Genomic DNA, 27,172 nt, shown 5'->3' on the forward strand with positions numbered 1-27,172 from the left:
ACAATGTTAGTGGTAGTCGAGGTGTGACAAAAGATTCAATAGACAAATCTGGAGCTAGAGCACCAACAAGGACATATGCTATACGTGCAAGAGAGGATGCTTCTGCACCTGTTGTTATTACTAGTACATTTTCTCTTCTTGGCACTGATATTACTACTTTTGTAACACCCCGTACCCGAGTCCGTTACCGGAATCGGACACAAGGTGCACACAGACTTAACTATTTTCACAGTCCATTTAGAAATTTCCAGACTAGCTGGTCACTGCGTCACTGTCTCCTTAAAAATCATATCTTGAGTTTCAAAGCTCAAAATTTTGTTTCGTAATTTTTCCCTGAAACTAGACTCATATGTCCATCTACAGATTTTTTTCTAGAATTTTTGGTCTATCCAATTAGTACAGTTTATTAGTTAAAGTCTCCCCTATTCCAGGGTTCGACTACACTGACCTTCGTGTGTTACGAATTGAATATCTCCTTGTACAGGGCTTTAATACTGATTTCGTTTGTTTCTATAGAAACTAGACTCATAGAGGAATCTATAAATATATGGCATGACTCCTAATTATATCTGGTTAATTTACAATGAATTTCCAAAGTCGGAACAGGGGATCCAGAAACCGTTCTGGCCCTGTTTCACGAGAACTTTAATATCTCTTAACATATAACTCATATGACCGTTTCGTTTTTTCCATATGAAAGTAGATTCATCAAAGTTAATTTACATAATTTATTCACTATTTAATACCATTCCTACTATTTTTAGTGATTTTTCACATCCACATCACTGCTGCTGTCAGCATCTGCCTTTAAGGTAGGCTTTACCTATTTCATGATTTCCATGATTCAATTGGCCCTTTTTGCATACATAGCACAAAGTGTGATCATGATTAACCATTCCAATGGCTAATCATTTCAAAACAATTCCATACCTCATAATGATCAACATACAAACGATTATGGTACTATGCTAAAAACGTATATAAGCCATTTTCGCATGGCTATCCAAGTTTACACAAAACCGAAAGGTACATGACCTTCAACAAAAGGGTAGTCCTAGACATGCCATTTCAAAGTTCAACCAAAATTGTACCAAAATGGGGGCTTTGATAGTGTGGGAGACTTGACTTCCAAAAATCCCGAGTCCGATGGTGACGAGCCAAAATCTATAAACAAAGAAACAGAGAAAGCGGAGTAAGCAATTTATGCTTAGTAAGTTTGAGCAAGAAATTCCAGCACAACAAAAGCATAGCATTCATAAAGCTAACGGATAATTTCATATGCACAAATTCTCAATATCCTACTCATTTCACATTCCAACCCCTATGTTCATACATAAGGGATCATCTTAGCCAAATACCGAAACTCATTACTCGATTGAGCGAATATTATTCAAGGAATCAACTAATTCAAGCATATACGAACATACCTCTTTGCTGGAATTTTTCAAGCGTATTAACTGAAAATTTTACAGCAAGATCGCTCATTCTCGAATCACGTACCTTCGAAATTTAACCGGATATAACGACTCGCTCAAATGCCTTCGGGACGAAGCCCGGTTATAGTGACTCGCACGAATGCCTTCGGGGCTTAACCCGGGTTTAGTAACTTGCACAAATGCCTTCGGGCTTAGCCCGGATTTCATTCGAATAACCGAGCACAATTATCAATAACTTATGACACATTCGTATTTCATTTTCAATAGCAAAACTCAAACACAAGGCACTTTTCACACTTGCAATTTCGGCTCAATAGCCACACACAAAGAGCATGATTTTAATTTGCTTTAAACATGATCTAATCAATTCAGAATTTAAGCTCTATTACTCAAGAACTTACCTAGGATGTCGTCGAACGATTTCAATGGCTATTCGACCACTTTTTCCTTCCCTTTGTCGGATCTAGTTCCCCTTTGCTCTTGAGCTTAATTTAACAAATAAATCGATTTAATCATTTGAGCATCGAAAGAGGAATTCAAGGTACTTAGTCAATATATATACTCATTAGGCATCAAAGTCGCATATGTACGAAATCATGAATCGAACTCAACACATTAGTTAATATTCCTCTTAGCCAAATTTTCTAAGCCAAGAATAGGCATCAATATGCTTGCCTCTAACCGAATGCATGCACACCAATTTCCCCTCATGTGGCCGAATATGCATGTCCATGTTGAGGCCAATTATACACTTAATGCCACACAAAAACAGCATACATTTTACTAACTAACGCATTACATATCGTAGCTCAATTCACATCTCTCATTTACTTCATAACTGAAACATCATCAGAAGCAAATATACACCTTGAAATAGTATATATGTCATACCAATACATCATGTACAAACATAAATACATATATATATGCTAGAGCTGAATCTCAAGTTGATTGTAACTAAACATGAACATAATTTCAAAACACAAATCTTACTTTCCATGCAATGAGCATAAATCACACTTTTGGATGTACCATGGCCGAATACATCACAACACCATAATTTTGGTCATGATTAAACAAAGAACTTAATGTCTTACTCAAAAATACTAAAAAGAAAGTCCAAGAGCCATCAATCCACCATCACAAATATCATTAGCAAGCTTCATATTTAACATGCAATGGCATTAACACAAAATCCACCTTGGCCAACTACCATCCCCATGATATAACAAAGGTTTGAACCATGGGCTAACAAGAGCATCAAGCTATCAACTAAAAACATGCATGAATCTCATGGCACAACCTCAAACATACCTTAATCTTGATGCAAGTATAGCCAAACCTCTTCCTAATCCTCTTCCAAACCAAGCATGAAGCAAAATTCCTCCTTTCCCCTCTAGTATTTTCGGTCAAGAGAGAATGAAAAATAGATGAACAAATTTTTTCTTTTCTCTTCCTCAATACACTGACAATGGGGCATGCATGAGACCATTTTTGCTTTTTCCATTTCTTTATTACCCATGCTCATTAATTTATTTTTTCACCCATGATTCACCAACAAAACATGTCTATGACATGTTTTGCCCATATTCTTTGTCATGGCCGCCATCACTTGTAAAAGAGGGTATTTGACATGCAAGGCCATTGTTTTGCATGCATGCTTTAATTAGTCATCACACATTCCCCATCATACTTTCAAAGTTTTCTACTAGGTCCTTTCTAGTGAAATTCACATTTATAACTCTAAATTAAAGCATAAAAAATGTCACACATGAGTTAACACATATTATAGGCATCAAAATAAATATCAAATTATTTTTATGCCTCAGTTTTTGTGGTCCCGAAACCACATTCCGACTAGGGTCATTTTAAGGCTGTCACAACTTTGATTGATCCTGGTTCAACACATTCATACATATGCACAAATTTAGTGTTTGTTAAAAATTTACATGTTGAATTCACTGAATTTGTGGTTAAAGTTTCAAACCCCTTGGGCTAGTATGTTATGGTTGAAAAAGTTTGTAAAAACTATCTATTGATGGTAAAGGGTTATCGTTTCTCAACTGATTTGATGCTATTGCCCTTTGATGAATTTGATGTAATTTTGGGACTAGATTGGCTAACTCAACATGATGCAGTGGTGAATTGTAAACAAAAATACATTGTGTTGAAATGTAAGAATGGTGAATTACTTCATGTTGAATCTGATAAACTGGATAAGCTATCGAATTTGATTTATGCTATATCAACACAGAAATATATTCGAAAAGGGTACGATGCTTACCTTGCTTATGTGTTAGACATTAAAGTATCTAAGTCAAAGATTCAGTTAGTTTCAGTTGTTTGTGAATTTCCTGATGTATTTTTGGAAGAATTACTCGGATTACCGCTTGTCAGAGAAGTGAAATTTTCTATAAATCTTATTCCAGGAACAACTCCTATATCTATAGCACCTTATCGAATGGATCCAACAGAATTAAAAGAATTGAAAGCATAGTTTCAAGAATTGATAGATAGAGGTTTTTCTCGACCTAGTCATTCACCTTGGGGTACATCGGTTCTGTTTGTAAAGAAGAAAGATGGATCGTTGATGTTGTGTATTGGTTACAGACAACTCAACAAGGTTACAATTAAGAATAAGTATCCATTGCCTTGAATTGGTGACCTATTTGATCAGTTGAAAGGAGTCACTATATTTTTTAAAATAGATCTCCATTCTGGATACTATTAGTTACGGGTAAAAGATTCTGATGTGCCAAAGACAACTTTCAGAGCCCGGTACGAACACTATGAATTTCTTGTGATGCTATTCGGGTTAACAAATCATCTGCAGTATTCATGGATTTAATGAATAGAATTTTCAGACCATATTTAGATAGGTTTCTAGTGGTATTTATTGATGATATTCTGGTTTATTCCTAAGATGAAAACGAACATGCTGATCATCTGAGAATTGTAGTACAATCTTTTTATGAGAAACAATTATACGCCAAATTCAATAAATGTGAATTTTGGCAATAGAAAGTTGGTTTTCTGGGACATATAGTATTTGCAGAGGGTATCAGACTGGATTCGAATAAAATTTCAGCTACTGTTAATTGGAAACCGCCAAAGAATGTGTCTGAAGTTAGAAGTTTTCTCGGACTAGTTGGATATTACTGAAGGTTTGTTAAAGGGTTCTCAATGATAGCTTCTCCGATGACTCGATTGTTGCAGAAAAATGTGAAATTCTAGTGGTCTAATGTATGCTAACAGGGTTTTGACAGATTGAAAGCCTTGTTTACTGTAGCACCTGTGTTAGTTCAACCTGAATTAGGTAAAGAATTTGTAATTTATAATGATGCATCGTTGAATGGTTTAGGCTATGTTTTGATGCAAGAAGGAAAAATAATTGCCTATGCCTCGAAACAGTTAAAGTCGCATGAAAAGAACTACCCGATACATGATCTTGAATTGGCAGCCATTGTGTTTACATTGAAAATCTGGCGGCATTACTTATTTGGTGAAAAATGTCATATATTTACAAATCATAAGAGTTTGAAGTATTTGATGACGCAGAAAGAATTGAATCTGAGGTAGCACAGGTGGCTTGAGTTATTAAAAGATTATAATTTGATTATTGACTATCTGTAACAGCCCGATTTTAGCTAAATCAAAATAGTAGTTTTAGAACCACAAATCCGAGATTGGAAAAATATTTTAATATTATTTTTAGTGTTTATAACATGTGTTTAGATATGTGTGAAAGTTTAGTTTTTTAATTTTATCGATCGGATGGTTAATTTGACAAAAGGACTAAATTGAGTAAAATGTAAAAGTTGCATTCTAATTGTTTAAGTGCTTATTTGCTATGACTAATTAAATGTGAAGTCCTTATGTTGTGAATAGACCTATGATAGTGGAAATTGACATGAATAACCATCCATTAAGTGTTTTTAAAGGATAATAAATAAGGTCATTTTGGTAATTAGCTAAATAAATCATAATTTAATAAAACCAAAGCTAAAATTTATGTTCGTCTTCACCATTTTCAACCAAAAATAAAGAAGGAAAAAGCCATTAACAAGCTTTCTAGGGGTCGGCCATGTTGATGCTCAATTGAAGATTGTGAGTTTTCATTGATGATAACTTGATGTTTTTAAATTTTTTGATGAATTTCTAGGTTTTCATTGATGATAACTTGATGTTTTTGAATGTTGATGATGTAAAATGAATAATTTTGATAAATTTTCATGTTTTGTAAAGTGATTTTTGATGAAAATGCTTAAATAGGATTAAATTATGAAAAATGTAAATTGAGGGATTGATTTGTGAAATAAATAAAAAAATGTGCCGCTAGGGACCTATAGTAAATCAAAATTGGTGTAATTTGTATTTTTACGAAAAAAGGACTTAATAGTAAGAAATGTGAAAGTTTAGGGCTAAAGTGAAAATTTACTTAAATATGTGTTTTTGGACTGAATTGAATGAATTAATGAATAAATGAGTTAATTTTGAATTCATATAGATCCTGAAAGAAAGCAATCGGATTTAGATCGGGGGAAATTGAAGGATATTGAATAGTCGACCCGATACATCAATCCTTAATACGAGGTAAGTTCATATGAAAATAAACGTCTTTAAATTGATTTATATATGTTAATTTGTTGTTGAATTGCTATGGATGTTGGACAAGCAATTATGAGCAAGAATCGATGAAGTTACGATATCTGAAAGTCCCGTACGAACCTTAGGAATAGTATAGGATACAAATGTCATGACATTAGGATTACCAAGATGTGATTACATGTAAGACCATGTCTGGGACATTGCATTGTATTGTGATTACGTCTAAGACCATGTCTTGGACATTGGCATCATTATATGATTTCGTGTAAGACCCTGTCTGGGACAGTGATATCGATATGTGATAACATGTAAGACCATATCTAGGATATGGCATTGTATGAGCTTTATGTGATTTTCGAGTATCCTTAACGATTTCGAATGGTTCAATGGGCAAAGTCAAGTCGAGAAAGAATGTGTAAAAAAGTTAAGTGACTCAGGTACATACGAGATTCATATGAGCTTTGAAAAGGGAAGTAATTGATGAATTCAACTATGATATTCAATATGTGTATAATGAGAAAGGTTTGTGAACTTATAAATGCTTACTCATAGTTTGCCTATTAATGGAAATGATGTTGATGCATGTGGTAAGTTATTTGTATGGCTTACTTTGTGTGTTCTTTCCGTAATTTATAGAGTATCAAAGCTAGCTCAGACTTCAGGGATCATCAAGAACCGTTATCACACTATCACTACTTGTTGGTACTTTTGATGCTATGTAAATATGATATATGACATGTATAGGCTAGTGATATGATGATATGTTTTGAGTTATGATATAGACATGAGATTTGGCTTGCTTATGATGTAAATGTTGGTGTGTATTTCGCCCTTTAAGTTGGCTTAAATCATAAGTTTGGTCAGTGATATATGATGTATATATATTGCCTTGTGTTTTGGCATGTTTGGTATGACTGTTGTTGATAAACCGCAATTTATACATATTTTTACCCCATGCTTAACACATTGAATTCGATGCTCCTAATGCCTTAATTTCATGTTTTATACTTAGGTGAGCATAGGAGAGCGAAAGGAACGAGAAATGAGCCAAAAATAGAGAAAATGGGCCAAAATACGAAATCAACACAGCCTGGACTTCCTTACACGGCTAGACCACACGGCCGTGTCAATTTGGCAGAATCGAAGCACGACTCACATGGGCGTGTCCCTACCGAGCCCAAGTTGAGTCCAATTTGGAAAAGGCTAATTTTGAGGGCTTTTAAGCATTCTAAAGCCTATAAATACGCCCTAAAGGAAGAGGAAAAGGGACACAGAGAGAAGGAAGCAGGGAACTGCTCAAGGCAAGCTGATTGATCCATCTCAGAAGCCAGATTCACCATCAAAACTGAAGATCTCCCCTTAATTTCCCTTCAAGAGTTTTGGGTTGTCTTTATGTTTTGTATTTATTATTCTTCTGAGATGTTTTCCTTTTTAGTTATGAACTAAATCCTCTAAATACCTAAGTGGAATGAATCCTAAGACGAATCTTGTTATTATTTTTTGAATTGTATGATAAATATTTAACTTGTTCTTAATTATGTGTTCTTAATTCTTGTTTTGATATCCCAGGATACTGATTCAAGATAAGCTCTTATTCATAGGAGGAATAGACCCTGTCTAAGAGTACATTTGTCATAATTAAGCAGAGTTGATTGCGCGCCTAAACATAGGGTGACAAGATTTTGCCGGATTAGGGTGAAACCTAATAAGGGGATCCATAGATCGAGTTAATGTAACCCTAGGGTGTTAATTAGAGAAAAGTCTCAATTATTCAATCTAGGGATTAGACATTATTAGTCCTGAATAGGGATAATAACATAACTTAGGGATCTCTACGGGACAAGTTAAATGAGTAAATCGTCTAATTCGGAGCCAGATTAACAAGTAAAGTCTAGGTGGATTTTTACTTAGCTATTGTCTTAATTCAATCATTTTCCAAAAGTAATCCCCTAATTCTACTTTCTGTGAATTCTTAGTTTAGATAATTAGTTAGTTAAAACAAAACACCCTTTTTCTTAGTCTAGATAATAAAAAGACAGTCATTACTAGTACTTTTAGTTCCTTTGGGTTTGACAATCTGGTCTTGCTAAAACTATACTATTGTTCGATAGGTACACTTGCCTACATCATGATAATAGTTAGTTTCAAGAACGATTCTTTATAAATATTTAAAGCCTTTCACACGAAAATTGCAATCAAATTTTTGGCGCCGTTGCCGGGGAACTAAGATATTAGGAACGCTCAATTTTTATTACTTTAGCCATTTATTTTTCTTGCAAGTTAATTCTATTTTATTTTTATTTATTAATTTACTTTTTCTTTCTCTTGGCAGGTTTTTATAGTTTATGACTAGAAAAAACTCGTCAAGACCACTACTTTTTGACGAAGAAATCGATCACACAATTCGCAGAAACCAAAGAGAAATAAGGCGAAGCTTAAGATACAAAGAGAACGAGCAAGAGGACGATACTCAAACCCCAACCAAAGAGATGGCTGAAAACCAAGACAATCAGCTACCTCCTGCAGTACATGTTGAACTAGCAAATCAGAATCCTGCTCCACGTACTATGTATGATTATGCTAAACCTAATTTAACAAGAACTGAGTCAAGTATAGTTAGGCCTACTATTGCTTCAAACAATTTTTGAACTAAAACATAACACTATTCAAATGATATAGCAATTTGTTCAGTTTGATGGTTTACAGGATGAGGATCCGAACACTCACCTGGCAAATTTCCTGGAATTCTACAATACATTTAAAATTAATGGCGTTTCTGGCGATGCCATTTGTCTTCGGTTATTCCCTTTTTCATTGAGAAACAAAGTTAAACAGTGGTTGAACTCGTTACCACGAGAGTCAATCACTACTTGGGAACAAATTTTCGAAAAATTTCTATTAAAATATTTTTCGCCGGCTAAAATGGCCAAATTACATAACGATATCTCTTCGTTTGTGCAGATGGACTTAGAAACTCTTTACGATGCATGGGAGAGATACAAGGACTTACTGAGAAGGTGCCATCACCATGGGTTACTGCTTTGGCTACAGGTTCAAACTTTCCATAATGGCCTGAATCCTTCGACTCGACAAATGGTTGACGCAGCTGCTGGCGGAACTATCAATAATAAAACAGCAGTCATTTATAACGTCGATCCAGTTACTATGCTGTCAAACCAGGTAAACTTCTAAATAAAAAGATTGATGGTTTACTTGGTTCTACTCAGGTACATCCAGTAATGAGGTGCGAGACGAATGGAGGAGGAGCATACACAGAGTATCAACCCTTCAACCCTAGCATCGAGGAGGAACAAGTTCAATATATGTGTAACAATAACTCTAGATCCCAAAATAACCCATATAGTAACACTTATAATGCAGGTTGGAAGAACCATCCCAATTTCTCGTGGGGCAGTCAAGGAAATCAAAGACCACAACATCCTCCAGGTTTTCAACAACAACCCTATCAACAGGAAAAGAAATCGAACCTTGAAGATACTGTCTAAATTTATCTCGGTGTCAGAAATTCATTTCCAAAACACCGAGACAACACTTAAAAATCAACAAGCATCGATCTAAGGGCTCGAAACTCAGATAGGCCAGCTTTCCAAACTAATCTCTGAATGACCACAAGGTAGCATGCAAAGTAATACTGAACCCAACCCAAGGGAACAACTCAAGGCAATTAATGTTCAAGATGAAGAAGGATTCGTTGAGCCTGAGCCAGAACCGAGGCAAAAAACTGTAGTGAGTAGAGGTCAAGGTGAGGTAGGTCATAATAAAAACAATTTAGTGAATGTCAAATATAAACCTCGTGTGCCATACCCCAACACAACAAGGAAAGACCTCTCAGATGAACAATTTGGTAAATTCCTTACACTCTTAAAAAATTACATATTAACTTACCGTTTATTGAAGCTCTATTGCAGATGCCAAACGCAATGAAATTTTTAAAGGAGCTTTTAGCAAATAAACGGAAGTTGGACGAGGCGTCACATGTGGAGCTAAATGCAGTTTGCTCAGCTATTCTACAAAATAAACTACCCAACAAACTAAAAGTTCTAGGGAGTTTTACGATTCCTTGCTTAATTAGGAGTTTAGATGTTAATAATGCATTAGCTGATTTAGGGGCTAGTATTAACGTCATGCCCTACAAAATGTTCAAACAATTAGGTCTTGGGAAACCCAAACACACTAGGATGAGCATTCAATTAGAAGATAAAACTATAAGATCTCCTAGGGGTATTATTGAACATGTGCTAGTTAAAATCGATAAATTTATATTTCCTGTTAACTTCATTGTTCTAGATATAGAGGAGGATAGCAAAACTCCTCTGATTTTAGGACGGCCCTTTTTAGCAACTGCTAAAATGATTATTGATGTTGGCATAGGTGAGCTCACACTCTGTGTGGCAGACAAAACAATCACCCTTCAAGCTCGCAATTCTGGCGCCACATCGAAAATTGAAGGTTATCATCTAAACCATTCTACTAAAACTGACAATATGGTACAACCTACTTTTCAGGAAATGAGTCTGAAAGAAAGCACATAAGTCATTCTCAAGCAACAGCAGAGGACTTATTCATGAAGATCGAAGGCTAAAAATCGATGAGCTAGATGAATGGCGGATGCATAAATCGAGAACACATGATAAACCAAAACTACACCAGAATGAGCTCAACACCTTCCCACATCAACTTAAGGTTGGAGATAAAGTCTTATTAGATGCCGCAGATCCTCACTTTGTCACTACCATACCGAACGAAGAAATCCCTCATACAGTACTTAGCATTTTTCCATTCGGTACAGTTGAAGTAATTCATCCCAAGTTCGGTACTTTTAAGGTAAACAACACCCGTCTGAAACCTTATTTTTGATGAGAATGATAGCAGGAATGAGGAGTATAAACTCCTCGAACCACCATGACCATTCAATGGAGAGGTAAGTCAAGCTTAGACTATAAATAAGCGCTTCTCGGGAGGCAACCCAAGCACTAACTGTATTAACTTCTTTAAATTTTAGTATTTAACACCTAACTTACTAACGGAGCTCCTGAGCACAGGTTTCCCACACAGACACGGCCTAGCACACGGGCATGCCCTAAGCCGCGTGGAAACAGGGAAAAAATTTCCCCAAAAACGGGCTAGGATAAATTGCCACGGTGTGGACATGGCCGTGGAGAACTCCCAAAACAAGACAGCGCGTCACGCCTGCGTGCCTTTAACTCGTGGCGAACTCATCAAATTAACACAAGTGCGACACGCCTGTGCCAAGCAAATCAATGGCGAACTTGTTAAATTAAGACGGGCGTGGGCCTACATACACGACCGTGGGAGAAACGAACGAAGCCAAGCACTGTCATGCGACACGACCGTGTACACCCACACGCCTAAGGAACACAGGCGTGGCGAAATTATTAGATGCGCCCAAATTCAAAATTCGCGAATCACACGGGCAAAAATTGGGTAAGACGAACGTGTTCCCTGGCTGTGTGCCCCAAAATCTATAAATAGGCTACACTATTCATTGTCTTCTTCACCCAAAAACCCTAACCCTAGCCGCTGCAAGTCCATACGCCCCCTACCACGCCTGTGCACCGCCTCCAACTCCATTTTTGACGCTCATTCTCCTCTTTCTAGCATTTGTTTCCTCTTTTCCCTTTAATTGTACTCATTTTTCATGTTAAGTTATCATAGTACTATGCATTTTTATGTTCTTTTCATCTCTTTATCACTCATATTTCGTATCTAGAGTAGTTATTATCTTTTCATATTGAAGTTCTTCCTCATTGCATGATTTATATGCTACATTTTATTAGTTTAAAGTGAAAATCCTCATGACTTTTGGGTTGATATTCTCCATCAATAAAATGCACTAACATAGAATTATTTGCCATTTTTTTTAGGAAACTCATACTATTGTCATGCTAATGATACACCATAAAATTATTTTTGATTAAGTTTGCTAGTAGTTGTGACTGAGATTATTAGTTCTAATTTATGACTTCTGCCTTTTTGGATTTGCTTTTGTATTACCTTGAACATTCCTCATGACGAAATAATGGTTTTGCTTGTAGGTATACAATGTCGTCTTGATGAGGAAAGAAAACCGCTGTCCCTGTTTCAAAGAAAATGAAGGGAGCGTCATCTTTCTTGGGTCCCACCACGGAAATTTGCCATCCTTTCCTGTAATTCCCCATCGGGCCCCAAAAATAAATTTTCCACATACTACAGGCTCGACCTTTAATTGCAGGCTGCTGCATCGACTGGGTTACAGTAGAACAAGTTCAGTTGGCTAATGTGATTTGGGCCCTCCTAACCACCGACCCTTAGGAGCTTTTCTTTGGGATCATCGAGCCGACGTATCTTGAGCTCACGATAGAACTATGCTCCACATTTCATCTTCAGACCGTGATGACGAACTACGATGATCTCGACGGTGCAATTTCGTTTAGGTGGATTAGTCTGCCAGCTCAGCGTCCCAAAATTCAGTACTGCACTGGGTTTATATACGGAGGAATTTAAGGAGGAGAATGACTTACATGCTCTCAACCACCACATCCATTGTTCTCCTTCACGTTGCTGGAACGCACTAGTACCAGGCGCGGCCACCTACAATCCTAGCTGCTCTAAGGCATCTGCTCTCCCTCTATCTCTGAGGTACCTACAAGCCATTTTGGCTCATACGATAACAGGAAGGTGAGAGAGCACTGGCGTTGTCAATACTCACGATGCCTACTTTCTACGGTGTATGTCGCACGGGCACGTCATCGACCTTGCCTATTTCATTGCCCTCACCATTCAACACCAGAAGGAGCGACATAGGAAATGGGTCATCTCTATTGGCCCATATGTGACGCAATTGGCTCGACACTTTGGGCTCCTCAGCACCACAGCCCAAGAATCATCCTTGACCCTCATTGGCTAGATGTCTCCACAAGGCATCTCGAGCATGCTTAGCATGAGGATGATCGACAAGCATCGAGGAACCTACCCTCCTCAATATCATCTCACCCAATCTACCAAGGAGGAGGCCCCCGAGGACATTACTGATGATGTCCCCCACAGCACGAGGACCCACCGTCTCAACCACCACCACCCTCTCGTCCAGTTCATGCGGCGGCTTCATATGCTGACATTTCTCAGCGTCTTACTCGATTCGAGCAGCAGTGTTTTCAATGATTTGACAACATTGATGCTACTTTACAGCAGATTTGTCAACACCTCCACATCTCATCGCCACCCCAACCTCGCAAACCATTTAGCGATGAAGATGTTTAGAAACTTTTATTTATTATTTTATGTTTTTACTTTTATTTTATTTTAAGACTACTTTTTATTTTTCTTTCACCTTATTTTTATTAGGACTTATAATTATTATTTTACAATTTTTAATTTTGGCTAATTCCTATTGAGTACTTACCCTTCCTTATATATTTCCTAAAAGAGTTCCTGATTCTATCACAGTTATAAAGAGCTTCATAGCTCACTATTACTCAGGAACTCAAAAATCCACTGGGAAAGGTTCTCTACGACTACCATGTCCTACTCGACCACGATCATAACCAACTTCAGATATAATATTCTTTTGGTGCAAGACTTATGGACTAATGAACCTCTACCACCGCTGGAGTATCCTCCTCCACCCTCACGCCGACTATTCTCCAAAACTCCAGTTCAAGGAAATTCATTCATCACTCAGGAAGTTTCACTCCTCTCCCTATCTTATTTTTATATTCTTATATCTATCTTTGTACATTGAGGACAACGTACATCTTAAGTGTGGGGGGTATTCATTTCATTATTAGAAAAATCCCTGAATGACTGCCTTGTTCTCTCGAAAAGTTCTCATATCATAGTTAGGATAAATTTTGATTGATTTATGATTTTGATTGATATATCTTGAATTAAAACATAGGCATTTATGCATTGATTTTTTAAACTTTAAGACATTAGAGAATCGAGCATGATAAGTTGATTTTTAAGAATTTAAACTTTTAGGTTGTTTCCCCAAAGTTTAGGTATTACTTTGAGTTGGAATTCACAAGTTTTAAACATCAAAAAGCCATAATTTTTGTGAGATGTTTGAGCCTTTTGAGCATCTATTAATTCTTTCATGCTCACTTTTATTATTGCTTTGAGTGCGTCAGTATTGAACTGTTATTCTAGAACTTGCTTGGTTATGTATGTCCAGACTACACCATTTGATTTGATATGTCAAAATGATTAAGGCACTTAGGATTAACCTACTCATGCCATGAAAAACCTACCTCCAAAATTAACCCCTAGTGAACCCCTTTGAGCCTAACAACCCATTTTTTTTGTATTACCCTTAATATTAACCCTTAACCCATTACTGTTGAAATCCCCTACATTAAAATTGATCCCTATTTTTGTCGAGATTTGAATTGAAATAGTTGTTCAGCTATGTCTTGTTCTTAGTAGTTAGTCTATGTTATTTGACTTGTAATTAAAAAGTAAAAAAAAAACATGTATACATATTAGTAGTAGTAATCTTCTGAGCTAAAGAAGTTAAATTCCATATTCTGAGAAAAGATCTGTTGTACACAATTGATGACCAGCTATTTTTCTAGTTAGGAAATTTTTCAATTCAATCTCGATTCTAACCTTTTCTTTTAGGTTGAAACCACACCCCCCTAACCAAACCTCATTACAAACCTCTAAAGACCTTTTGATTGATGTATCATCTCAATTTATAATGGTGGAGATTCGATTTTCATGCAAGCCTATGGTAATAATTTTTCATTATTGACTATTGAGTGCTTCAATTATTGTCCTTAAACACCTCGAGTGATTTGAGTGAATATTTAGTGAGGATGTGAAACTCTTTGATATTCTGAATTAAAGGTAATTACTTAGATGAGGGGAGACACCTATGTTTGCATGATTAAATACTCAACTTGGAATGTTTGAAACTTTTATGTTCTTTTAGTTGAATTCTCAATGTATGATTACCTGTGGATTATTTTGAGATATTTTTGATAGAGATTATAAGTTGAGAAGAATTTATTTTGATTATTAGTTGAGAATTTTGCTTGAGGACAAGAAAATGCTTAAGTGTGGGGGTATTTGATAAACCGCAATTTATACATATTTTTACCCCATGCTTAACGCATTTTATGGATGATTTTTCCTTAGAATTGGTGAATTCGATGCTCCTAATGCCTTAATTTCATGTTTTATACTTAGGTGAGCATAAGAGAGTGAAAGGAACGAGAAACGAGCCAGAAATGGAGAAAATGGGCCAAAGTACGAATTCAACACGGCCTGGACATCCTTACATGGGCAGACCACATGGCCGTGTCAATTTGGTAGAATCGAAGACGACTCACACGGGCATGTCACACGGGCGTGTCCCTGCTGAGCCTAAGTTGAGTCCAATTCGGAAAAGGCTAATTTTGAGGGCTTTTAGGCATTCTAAAGCCTATAAATATGCCCTAAAGGAAGAGTAAAAAGGAAACAGAGAGAAGGAAGCAGGGAACTACCCAAGGGAAGTTGATTGATCCATCTCAAAAGCCGGATTCACCATCAAGACTGAAGATCTCCTCTCAATTTCCCTTCAGGAGTTTTGGATTTTCTTTATGTTTTGTATTTATTATTCTTCTGAGATGTTTTCCTTTTTAGTTATGAACTAAATCCCCTAAATACCTAAGGGGAACGAAACCTAAGATGAATCTTGTTATTATTTTCTGAATTGTATGATAAATATTTAACTTGTTCTTAATTATGTGTTCTTAATTCTTGTTTTGATATCCCAGGATACTGATTCAAGATAAGCTCTTTTTCATAGGAGGAATAGACCCTGTCTAAGAGTACATTTGTCATAATTAAGCAGAGTTGATTGCAGGCCTAAACATAGGGTGACAACATTTTGCCGGATTAGGGTGAAACCTAATAAGGGGATCCATAGATCGAGTTAATGCAACCCTAGGGTGTTAATTAGAGAAAAGTCTCAATTATTCAATCTAGGGATTAGACATTATTAGTCCTGAATAGGGATAATAACATAACTTAGGGATCTTTACGGGACAAGTTAAATGAATAAATCGTCCGATTCGGAGCCAGAATAACAAGTATAGTCTAGGTTAATAAGGGGATCCATAGATCAAGTTAATGCAACCCGAGGGTGTTAATCAGAGAAAAGTCTCAATTATTCAATCTAGGGATTAAACGTTATTAGTCCTGAATAGGGATAATAACATAACTTAGGGATCTCTACGGGACAAGTTAAATGAATAAATCCTCCGATTCGGAGCCAGAATAACAAGTAAAGTCTAGGTGGATTTTTCCTTAGGTATTGTAATTCAATCGTTTTCCAAAAGTAATCCCCCAATTCTACTTTCTATGAATTCTTTGTTTAGATAATTAGTTAGTTAAAACAAAACCCCCTTTTTCTTAGGCTAGATAATAAAAAGACAGTCATTACTAGTACTTTTAGTTCCTTTGGGTTCGACAATCAGGTCTTGCTAAAACTATACTACTATTCGATAGGTACACTTGCCTACATCGTGATAATAGTTAGTTTCAAGAATGATTCTTTTTAAATATTTAAAACCTATCACAAGAAAATCGCGATCAGTTGTGATGGTTATATGGTTGCTCAATTAGCAAATTATCAATGATGTATAATGGTTGAGGAATGGCATGTTGTGGCTTAGTTTTAAGATGATGAATTGGTATATTTTGTGGCATGATTTAGTTGATAAGATGGTGAGAAAATGCATATAGAAGTTAAGGTTATGCTATATTGTTTTGGCATGGTTTTGGTTGTGGATTTGAGTAGTGAAATAGATCGATTTTAAAGGCAAGAAATGTGCTTGAAATGGTCATTTTTGGTTGCCTATTGTATGTGAAAATGATGCGAAATGAATAGGTTTACGTACATGAATGATAGGTGGGAATAATGGCTTAAATCAAGCCTATTTTCGTGCCACACTATTGAGCACACGGGTGTGTGAATTGACCGTGTGACCCCTGTATTCTAGTTAAAACGATTCAGTAGGTTACAGAGCTTAGACACGCGGGCATGTCTATCACCCTTGTGTGGCACACGGGCTGGCACATAGGCGTTGGGCTGGTCGTGTGACCCAAGTTAGTATACCCTCTGTTTTCCCACGGCCATGGCACATGGGAGTATCTTTGGCTGTGTGGTGCAAGTCAGTAAGTATGCATTGTTTTCACATGGCCTGTGACACGGGGGTGTCTGGTGGCCGTGTGAGGCACACGGTCTATTCAAACAGGCGTGTAAACCCTGTATGCATGAAAATTTTCTAAGTTTCCCAAAGTTTTTAAATGTTATCGGTTTAGTTTCGAACCTCTTCCAAGCATGTTTTAAGGTCTCGTAGAGCCTTATAAGGGACATTGTGATTATATTTGATTGATGTTTATGTAAAAATGGATTTATGTGTGAGAAATATATGATTTATGTTGTGATTGATAGGTAATGCCTCATAACCCTACTCTGGCGACGGATACAGTTTAGGGGTGTTACTTTTATTGGTATCAGAATTACGTTTAGTCGATTCTAGGACTAACGTAGCATGTGAGAATATAGCTATACATGCCATATATAAAAATTGTGATAATGTGATGATTCCTGACAGCTTAAAGTGTGTTTTCCTATAGCAAATGGATCCTAATCGAGCTTTAACTGACGATGAGGAAAGTAATGCACCCGCTTCCGCTCAAGGGGCAGCGCCGACTGATTCTAGGCCGATTTCAAGTAGTCGTGAGGGAGAGGCTAAGCAAGCCTTCTTCCAGATGATGAGTGAGTGGTTTAAGGAGTTAGTTCGAATGAATCCGATTGCTCAACAACATCCACTCCCACCTATTCCTTAACAAAACCCTACTATTTCCCAAGTTATAGAAGTGACACGGTTGAACAATCCACCAGTGGATAAGATTCATAAACATGGGCATGAGGAGCTCCGGGCTACTGTTAATGATAATGGTGAGAGAGCTGAGTTCTGGCTCGAGAACACAATTTGAGTATTTAACGAATTATCTTGCACTTCTAATGAATGTATCAAATGTGTGGCATCTTTACTTAGAGATAATGCGTACCATTGGTGGCAAACATTGATATCTATAGTTCTTAAAGAACGGGTTACATGAGAGTTTTTTCAATCTAAGTTCCAAAAGAAATACATAAGTCAGTTATTCCTTGATTAAAAGCATAAAAAGTTTCTAGAATTGAAACAAGGCCAAGTGACTGCCATTGAGTGCAACACCCTTAACTCGTATCTGTTGCTGGAATAAAGTTACAAGGCATTAACGAATAACACACCTTATTCACATACATTTATACATTCATACTCAAAATCCATTCAAAACATTTACAATGTCCCTTGTAAGGCTCTATGAGACCTTAAAACATGCTTAGAAGTGGTTCGGCACTAAACCGATAACATTGACAAAATTCGAGAAACATAGAAAATTTTCTTTGATTTAAGGGTCACACACCCATGTGAACAGGCCGTGTGAGGCACACGGCCACCAGACATGCCCGTGTGAAAACAAGGCATACATACTGACTTGTACCATACGACTGAAGACATGCCTGTGTGCCATGGCCGTGAGAAAACTGGAGGGGTTCTTGACTTGGGTCACATTGCCGACCACACGCCCATGTGCCAGCCCGTGTGCCACACATGGCCTGTAGACACGCCCTTGTGTCTAGGCCGTGTTAAAACTGTAGGGTATACTGACTTAATTCGAAAGGGTACCCTAGGGAACACATAGCCGTGTAGCATGATCGTGTGTTGAACACTGCTGAGACACACACCCGTGTCTCTACTCGTGTGGACAAAAATAGGCCATCTGAAAAGCCAATTTCCCACCCTTTTCTCATGCACAAAAAATAACCAAATTGGTACAATTTTAACATATATATAGGCAGCCAAAACATGCCAATTCATACACCTATCATGTCATCTATACTCAATCATTTCAACTACTTAATTCCATATTCAAAAACATACAAAATCATTGTGTCACAATCATCAATCTCACATAACTTTGTAATGTATTTTCATCACCTTTCTATCAACTAAATCATGCCTCAAGCATTAATACACCAACTTACAACTATCAAAAGTAGCCAACTCATAACCATACCAAAACAAGCCAACAGATAAGGCATTATATACATCACATATATATTTCTTACCAAACATAATTCAAGCTAACTTAAATGGCCATACACACCAACATTTACAAGCCAAATCACATGGCTAAAATCATAACTCAAAACATACAAATATTACACTAGCCTATACATGCCATTTACCATATATACAAAACTCTCAAAATTACTAACGAGATGATCTATAATGTGATGACATTTCTCGATGATTTCTGAATTCGAGCTAGCTTCGATAATCTATAAAACAGGGAAAGAACACACAAAGTAAACTTCAAAAGCTTAGTAAACCAAATAGAAATAAAATCAACACATGAATATTTGCATATCAATTCGAATATGTTAAACATAGCTAATCACATTCAAATGGACAAATCTTTCTCATTGAACATATATTCAATGCCTTAATCGAGTTTATCAAATATTTCTCCTTTTCAATACTTGTATGAATTTTGTACGTACCTGAATCACTTAGCTCTTTCACATATTCTTTCTCGACTTGACTTTACCCATTGAACCATTCAGAATCGTTAAGGATACTCGGAAATTACATAAAACTCATACAATGCCATATCCTAGATATGGTCTTACATGTTATTATATATCGATGCCATTGTCCCAGACAGGGTCTTACACGAAATTGATTAACGATGCCAATGTCCCAGACATGGTCTTACATGTAATCACTCTTCGATAACTTAATGTCATGACATTCGTATCCTATTCTATTCCTAAGGTTCCAACGGGACTTTCGGATATCATAACTCTGTCTATTCTTGCTTGTAAGTGCTCGTTCAATATTTATAGCATTTTCATGACAAGTAAACACATGTAATTCAATTTAAAGACATTTATTTTCATATGAACTTGCCTCGTAGTCGAAATAGAGGGGTCGAATCAACTACTTAATAACTTTTGGCTTCCCCCGATCTAAATCTGATTTCATTCATTCTTGATCTATATACATTCAAAATTAACTCTTTTATTCATCAACACATTCACTTTAATCCACAAACACATATTTTGGCATTTTTGCACTTTAGACCCTAAAGTTTCACATTTCTTACAATTTAGTCCTAATTTCACAAATACATAAAATTGCACAATTTCTTTCAAATACAAGCTAGTTAAATTCTCATAGTATATATATCAACTCATATTCTCATTTATTCACACATTTAGCCACATATTTTCACATTTTCACAAATAAATCCCTATTTGACATTTTTGTCAAAAATTACTTAATAAAACTTGATAATCCATCAACAAATATCATTTTCATCATCAATCATCACAAAGCTCATATATTCAACAATGGCACTTCATAAAATCATCAAAAAACTTGAAAACTAAAGCACGGGCTAGCTAGTACTCTGTAACAACCCAATTTAGACCCTAATTAGAATGGTGGTTTTGGGACCACTAATTCGAGTCAAAAAAATATTTTAAAAATATTTTCTATGTTTATTATGTGTGAAATTATTTGTGTAAAATTTTTGTGCTTTAATTTTGTTGTTAGAGTGTCCGATTAAATAAAAGGATTTAATTGCGTAAAATGAAAATTTGGTGGTTTTTTTTAAAAGGGTCGACTAGCAGTTGTTCTTTTAATGTGCAGGAGTTATGTTTCAATTAGCCCATTGATTAAATGAATGGATGGCATTAGTGAAATATCCTGAATTAGGGCTTAATCGGAATAGTGGTTTCGTGACCACAAATCCGAGATAGAAATAATTATTTTATAATTATTTTGATGATTATGATATGATTGCATGATTGTGTGAAAATTTCGTGATGAAATTCTATGCCTAAAGTGCTTAAATTGAAAGTAGGGACTAAATCGAATAAGTTACAAAACTTGCATTCTAGAAGTTTTTAGTATGAAATTGTTTTGGAATATTAATGAGGAGGTCTTAAATAGCAATTTGACCAATTTTAAGTTCATGGACAAAATTAGTACATGGAAGGAATTTTTGGAAAGTTTAGTAGTAAGGGTATTTTGGTCATTTAGTTATTAAAATGAATTAAAAACAAAATTAAAAGCCAATTTTTGTCCATCTTCTTCATTAGGCCGAAATTTCAAGGGTTCTCCAAGCTAGGGTTTGTTTCAAGCTTCCAAGATCCATAGTAAGTGATTCCAAGCCCCGTTTTTAATGTTCTTTACGTTTTTGGAATCCCGATAGCTCGATTAAGCTTATGTTAGCAATAATTCAACCTAGGGTTTATATTTGGAAAAATACCCATAGGTGAAATTTGTGTATTTTGATGTTTTATGATAGAATATGAGGTTTTAAATTATGTTAGACAACTTGTGCTACTCGGTTTTGAGTGAAAACGAGTAAAAGGGCTTAATCGGCAAAAATATCTAATAGTCACAAGTATATGTTAGAGAGAGATTTGATGTTGCCATAGAAGGAAAAGTGATCAGCATGTTATAAAACATAAGAATAAGGAATAAAGTTTAATTCCAGAGCCTAGGGGCAAAAGTGTAATTATGCAAAGTTTAGGGAAAAAGTGTAATTTTTCCAAAGTTCAGATAAATGCTGTTTTGATGAATGTATGTATTAAATAAGATTAATTTGGAATTATAGATCAAGAGAAACGAGATTCAAGTCGCGATCGAGGAAAAGAAAAGATTGTGGACTAAATTGCAAAATCTTTATATTTTGGTACCAAGGTAAGTTCATGTGTAAATAATGTAGCATAAATGTTATTTTTAAGTTATTGATGTTAATTATATGATATGCTGATTTTTTTATCGTGAAATATTATGCTTTGTGGTTAATGTTGAGTAATATGCAAATTATGTTTACTACTTGATAAATATGAATTGCTACCGAGTATCGGTTCCGATATTTCATGGAAGACGACAATGTGAGATCGAGAAAAAAAGCCCGTTTGAACCTTAGGAATAGATTAGGATACAAGTGACATGTCACTAGGATGGTTGAGCATCCGAACTCGTTGAGTTGAGTCCGAGTTCGTGAGATGTAACTAGGCATCCGAACTCGTTGAGTTGAGTCCGAGTTCATTTATGGATGCGAACGCCCGAGCTCGTTGAGTTGAGTCCGAGTTCACTTAGGGGCGGGTTACATGATTTCTTGATTACATATGTGGCACTTATGTGCAAATTATCCATGTATCCGAGTTATATTCCGATGTGTTCAACAGGTGAAATTTCTAGTTTAATGGAAGAGCACTTAAGATATAAGTGACGTTTTGGGTAAGTGTTGTGAAATGGACACTTTGGACAGGTATGTTCTTAACCCTCGGGTTGAAAATAGATACAACAACGATAAGGTGGTAAGATGATGAATGATGTTTAAAGATGTGATATATGTTTTGGTGGTACCATGCTAAAGTTGTTTGGTATATTTGTATTGTTATGTTACTTGTTATTTACATATGAACTTACTAAGCATTTATGCTTACTCCCTCCTCTTTATTTACTGTAGTTTTGAACAAGCCAGCTTGGGAATCGGGACGGGTCGAAGGTTCGATCACACTATCCAAAGGACTTTCATCTGGGTAAATGGCTTGTAAAACTTAAGTATGGCATGTATAGCAATATATTTATTTTGTGTAAATAATTTTATGATATGGCCAAGATTAGTTGAGAAAATGTTTGATAGTGATAAGTCATGGTGATGGTTAAATTTAGATCATGTTTGATATCATGGAAATTTAATAGGTTATCTAGTTCATAACAACTCATGAAAAGATGAAATTTGCCTTAAAATAGAATATTGCTGCAGCAATGACATGAATTTGAAAAATCACTAAAAATAGTATAAATGGAACTAAATAATGATTAAGTTATGAAATTGAAGCCTAATGAGTCTATTTTCATGTGGATTGAACAAAACAGGCATATAAATTATATGTTATGAGATATTTAAACTTTTGTGAAACAGGGCCAGAGTGATTTCTGGATCCCCTGTTCTGACTTTCAAAATTCATAATAAATTTTAAAAAAATAATTATAAGTTGTTCTTTATATGTACAGATTCATTATTGAGTCTAGTTTTAAGAAAAACAAACCTCGTAGTCATTGAAATTCTGTATTGAGAGATATCTGATTCGTAATACACAGATGTTAGAGCAGTTGAACCCTGAAACAGGGGAGATGTTAACTATTAAACTGTACTAATTGGCCCAACCAAAAATTATAGAAATAAATTAGTAAATAGATATATGAGTCTAGATTTAGGTAAAATTTACGGATCTTGATTTCGAGTTTCGTAACTTGAGATATGATTTTTCTTATAACTGTGACGCGAGTAGCTAGAAAGCTGTGAATGTAGAAACAAATGATTTGAAGTTCTTAAATTGATAAATTATGTTCGGTAACCCCTCAAGCTCGACTCCGGTGATGGTCTCGGGCGTGGGGGCGTTACAATTAGGCATATATTATATGGTTTTGTTATAAATTTATTAAGGTTAAACATGTAAATTAAACATTAAGTTAATATAAGTTATAATATATCATAAAACATAAAAATATAAAGCCATTATATGTGTTTATATTTTTGTTCTTGCCGAAACAAAATAAAAGAGAAAGAAAGCCTAGGTTCGGTCATTCTCAAGCTCGATTCAAGGTAAGTTCTAGCATGATTTTTGATAATTTTTACGTTTTTGAGATCTTTGCTAAGTTATCTACAAGACCCATGCTTGAATTTGTGATATTGATGAATATTTTGAGTTATGCCATTGTTGAAAGCTTGTGATTTTTGTCGTTTGATGGTTGAAAAAATAAGATATGTGATAGATTAACATGTTTTGTATTGGAATTTTTGATGATTTTGAGTAATTAGGACTAAATTACAAAAATAATAAATTGAGGGGCTAAAATGTGAAATAAATGAAATATATGGACTTGTATGAACATGGGTAAAATTCGGCCTAACATGGGTGTACTTAAATTTTGCATGTTTTGTGTTTTATGCAATTTGGACTAAATTGTCAAAAGTGTAAAATGTCAGGGGTAAAATGATAATTTGTCCATTTATGTGTTTTTGGATGAATTTGATTGAATATTTGATTAAATAATTTTAATTTATATTAATTTAGATCAAGAAAAGAGAAAATCAGATTTGCATAGGGGAAAACTAAAGTTGTCAACTAGCCATTCCGTTCCGATTTTTCATCATCCAAGGTAAGTTTATAAGCAAATAGACGTTACTAATTTTAATTAAATGTGAAATATATATGCTAAAATGAATATTTGAATAAATACATGTATTAGCCGAATGTGTACAAGCTTGGCAGCTATGTTTATGAATTCGTTTCGACTAGGTTACGACGTTTGAAAGCCCCGTATGAGCATAGGATTTTGATATGTGATGTGCGAGTAAGACCATGGCATCAATATATTTGTTCGAATAAGACCACCTTTTATACGTTGGCATCCATATGTGACTCCGATATATGTGTTCGAGTAAGACCCTGTCTGGGATAGTGGTATCGATATGTGATCACATGTAAGACCACATCTGGGACGTTGGCATTGTGCGATATATGTAATTATCCGAGTGTCCTACCCAATTCCAAATGGTTTATCAGGCAATGATAAGTTACGATCGAATGTGTAAAACAGGCTAAATGACCAGTTATGAGTTAGCTTAATACCTACTTGAAATAAGGTAAGTAAGTACTTGATATTTGTTACAAATCACTTATGAGATGAGTAAAGAATGTATGTGAATTTGAAAGTGTATTCGGCCTTTGAAATGTATATTGTAAATATATTTGAAATGATGCTTGAATAAGTGTAAATAGGGTAGTGTATATTCGGCCCATGTGAAATTGTAAATGGAAGTTATGTTCTATATGAAATTATGATCATGTTAATAAATGTGAATATGATAGTATAAATTAGTTAGTTAAGTTAAGTTAATGTTAATATTGAATTATTTATTTGCTTATGACTTACTAAGCTATGATAGCTTAGTGTATGTGTTTATCTTTGCCTCTGTTTTATAGATTTTGGAGTCCAGTTATGAGCTCGGGGATCGCCAGCAAAGTCTATCACACTATTGACTGTCTTCAGTATTTTATAAGCTAAATTTTTGGAACTATGACATGTATAGGCTGGATTATACTTTCGAAATGTTGTATTTTGGTCTATATATAATTTGAGCCATGCGAAAATGGCTTAACTTCTATGCTTGAGTTCAGTTTTGGTTTAATTATGGTTTAAGTCCATTTTGGTTATTAAGCTATGTGCCATGGATGATTAGAATTTGTGATATGTGTTTGTGTATTGAGGTTGGTTGATGATTTCGGATGTGGTAAAAATGAATTGGTGTATATTTGGTCTTGGTTTGAGCTTATATTGAGAGTGTATTCAAGATATAGATGTTTGTGAAGTTTGTTATGTGTTTCGGTCATATGGTATATAATGGTCGTTAATCGAGCTAAGATATATCTTGTATTAGCTAGATAAAAATCAAGATATATGCATGGGGTAAATTCGGTGTTCACTTATGGACTATATTAATGATATGTATGATACTTGATTTCTTGTTATGGGAAGTCAGACATATTGGGACTTAGATTTATATAAGGAGGTTGGATTAATGACTAAAGGAAATGTGTGCTTTCGTATTTGATCATGATATGTTAGTTGAGCTCTTATATGTTTTTACATATATATATATATATATATATATGCGCTTATATTACGGTTGATATGTATATGTGTATGGCTATATAAATTCATTAGTTATTGTAAGCTTACGAATATGTCGAAATGAATTGTGTTAGCCGTATAGATAAGGAAATGAGTTGGGTTTTATATATTACCTTCGGTAATGTTGGTTTTGCTTATGAATTTGAGTTATTAATTTGTATAGATATGACATGAATTATTTGAGTGTAATGATACTGATTAATTAAATAAGGCAGCTTGTTTGATTCATAGTTATAATTTCAAATACCATAGTTATTAAATAACTATATGAGTTGATTGTTGGTGATTATGTAGCATACACAATTTGTTGTTAAAGTGTACATGAGCATTAGTTATAAAATTATTTTGACACTAAGATAATTATTGAGTTGGTTGATATATGCTCGGTATATGATGTGTATTTTAGATTAAATTTGAAATGTTAAATAAGATGAGAGTATTCATATGATTGATTTACGAAGTATAAATTGTTCAATTGTCTATTTTGAGTTGCGTTTGATTAGTAATGCCTCGTAACACTAATCTGGTGACGGATACAGGTTAGGGGTGTTACATTTGATTGGTATCAGAGATACGGTTTAGTCGATTCTAGGACTAACGTAGCGCATGTGAGTCTAGATATACATGCCATACATGCCATGTTATATACTACGATAGTGTGAGGACTTCTAACATTTGAAATTTTTTTTATATAGTAAATGGATCTCGACAGATCTGTAGCTAATGATGTCAAGAGTGTAGCGCCTGCTCCCACGCAAGGGACAGCGCCGGTTGATTCTTAACCGACTTCGAGTAACCAAGAGGGAGAGGCTAAACAAGCCTTTTACCAAATGATGAATGATTGATTTACTCAGTATATTTGGACTAGCACAACTGCACAACAACCTCCACCCCTGACTAATCCATCTTCGTTACCTGCTATACCTCAAGTGAGTGATCCGTTGAGATTTCTTAAGCCTCCTGTTTATAAAATTAGAAAACATGGGGCTGAATAGTTTAGAGCCACTGATGATGATGATGCTGAGCGAGCTAAATTCTGGCTTGATAATACTATTCGTGTGTTTGATGAGCTATCTTGTACCCAGATGAGTGCTTAAAATGTGCCATATCTTTGCTGTGAGACACCGCATATCACTAGTGGAATACACTAGTATCAGTGGTTCCGAAAGAGTGGGTGACCTGGGAATTCTTTCAGACTGAGTTCCATAAGAAATATATCAGCCAAAGATTTATCGACCAGAAGCGCAAATAATTTCTGGAGTTGAAACAGGGTCGGAT

General features: G+C 35.4%; 1 non-coding gene across 1 annotated transcript; it reads right to left on the reverse strand.

Moving 5' to 3' along the window:
* Nucleotides 1-8,973: 8,973 nt before the first annotated feature.
* On the reverse strand, nucleotides 8,974-9,079 carry LOC128287055 (small nucleolar RNA R71). Its single transcript, XR_008277755.1, has one exon. It is a non-coding gene; the product is annotated as a small nucleolar RNA R71 (small nucleolar RNA).
* Nucleotides 9,080-27,172: the final 18,093 nt, after the last annotated feature.

Source organism: Gossypium arboreum, chromosome 13 (assembly GCF_025698485.1).
Source record: "Gossypium arboreum isolate Shixiya-1 chromosome 13, ASM2569848v2, whole genome shotgun sequence".
Classification (NCBI taxonomy): Eukaryota; Viridiplantae; Streptophyta; class Magnoliopsida; order Malvales; family Malvaceae; genus Gossypium; species Gossypium arboreum.